This window comes from Pinus tabuliformis, chromosome 5_1 (assembly GCF_031772625.1).
Source record: "Pinus tabuliformis cultivar Carrire ecotype Pingquan chromosome 5_1, CPIR1, whole genome shotgun sequence".
In the NCBI taxonomy this organism is placed as follows: Eukaryota; Viridiplantae; Streptophyta; class Pinopsida; order Pinales; family Pinaceae; genus Pinus; species Pinus tabuliformis.
Genome location: NC_142305.1, coordinates 705,339,337 through 705,341,676, shown reverse-complemented (window position 1 = coordinate 705,341,676; position 2,340 = coordinate 705,339,337).

The following is a 2,340-nucleotide window of genomic DNA, read 5'->3' as shown; positions in this document are numbered from 1 at the left end:
CTTCACCGGGATCTGGAAGAAGAGATCTACATGAAACAACCTGAAGGATTTCTAGTGAAGAGTAAGAATGAACTGGTATGCTGGTTAAAATGTCTTTGTACGGGTTAAAAAAATCACCAAGGATGTGTATAAAAAATTTGATACATTTATACGAGGACTTGGCTTCATAAGAAGCAAAGAAAATCACTATGTTTATTTTAAATTAATTGGTGATCGTGTTATTCATTTGGTCTTGTATGTGGATGATATGTTGTTGATTGGAAATAAGAAAGAAATTATCCATGAATTGAAGAACCAATTGTCCTCCAAATTTGAAATGAAATATTTTTGTGTTGCAAACTATATTTTGGGAATGGAAATTAAATGAGATCGAGCAAAGAGGAAGTCTAGTTAAACCAGAGGAAGTATGTTGAGATAATATTGAAGAGGTTTAATGTGCAAGATAGTAAACCGGTGAAGGTTCCTATTCCTGTAGATGTAAAATTATATGTTGAACAATGTCCCAAGATACAAGAAGAGGAAGAGGACATGTCCCATGTTCCATATGAAAGTGCAGTCGATAGCCTAATGTATGCAATGGTATATACTAGACCATTCATTGCACATGCAGTGGGAGTATTGAGGAGGTTTATGCAAAACCAGGGAAGGAGCATTGGACAACAGTGAAGCAGGTTTTCGGGTATTTGCATGACACTAGTGATTATGGTTTATGCTACCAAGGTATACCAAGATTGGAAAAGGTTTTGGACATCCGTGGCTTTGTTGACGCAGACTGGGTTGAAGATCTTGATCATAGAATACCTACAAGTGGGTATGTATTTAACGTATTTGGAGGTGTAGTTAGTTGGATGAGAAAGAGACAATCTGTACTGACACTTTCAAATATGTAGGCAGAATACATGGCAACCACTCATGTAAGCAAGGAAGCAGTTTAGATGTACAAATTGTGTTCAAGTATGGGGTTAGTACAACGAGCTATAAGGATAGACTGTGACCACCAAAGTGCAATTTTCTTAGCAAAGAACCCTGCTTATCATTCAAAGAAAAAGTACATTAATGTTTGGTATCACTTTGTAAGGGATATGGTTGAGGACAAAGCAGTGTTGCTGGTAAAGGTGGACACTTTGAAGAATATTGTAGATGCATTGACAAAGTATGTGATAATTGAGAAGTTCCCTTGGTGTAGAGAAACAATGGGAATTGTAGGGCTGGACCAATGACTAAGATCTCATCTGACCCCTTCTGTGGAAAAGAAAATGAAAAGTGGGAGAAAGTTGGGTGTGTGTTATATTCTTTCCACAATTAGTCCCATGCATGAAGATGGGGGGTGGTAGACCCCTTGCACGGGGTTCTGGGGCAGCTCTGTAGGAAGTTTTTTTGGACCCTATATTAGGTGGGCAGATGTACCTATGGATTTTTGCATGAATTTCACACATGGTTTTGGGCATGATGGTTTTCTTCCCATGATATTTTGTATATTCGATCAAGGGAACTAGTGTTATATCCTAATCCAGGGTTAATGGATTGGGGTTTCTGGATGCTTCGGAATGTAGATATGTATTGTAGCATTGAAAGGAATATAATGAAAAATCAATCTCGCAGTCTCAGTTTTTGGATCCAGGGGAAATCTTTGTGTATTTGTTTTATATTTCTCACCATTGTATATTTTCTATTTGTAGAATTTGTTTATAGGTAATTTTTGTACAGGGTTAAAACCTACATTCTTCAATTACATGTGTATATCATGAGGCATGGTTAATTGAATCAAGTGCATCATTTCACTTCACTCCCCATAGGGAGTGGTTCTGCGAGTATGAGAAATATGATGATGTTTATGTCTTCTTAGGGGATGATAGGAAGGCTAGAATCACTGGACACAGAAAACTCAAGCTAAAGTTTCAAGGTAGAAGGATTAGAACACTTACAAGTATCCCACATATTCTTGCACTGGCTACAAATCCGACTTTTGTAAGCAAGATGGACGATGCAAGTGTAAAAACAATGTTCAAGAAAGATACCTACAATATGGTTTAGGGAGCACTGGTGTTGATGCGAGGAGTTCAGATTGGAACTCTATACAAGATTCTAGGTAGTATTGTTATTGATGGGTGAAACAGTTCTATGGTTCTTGAAAGTGAAGTAAAAAATCTAGTGATCTCTGGAGAAAAGACCATGCTATGGCATAAAAGGCTTGGACATATTAGAGAGAAGGGCCTTCGAATACTTCATGGAAATGATATGGTAGAAGGTATGTCTAATTTCTCTATGGATTTTGATTCTGTGAACATTGTGTATATGGGAAGCATAAACGAGTGAGTTTCCCCTCTGGTGCTATGAGGG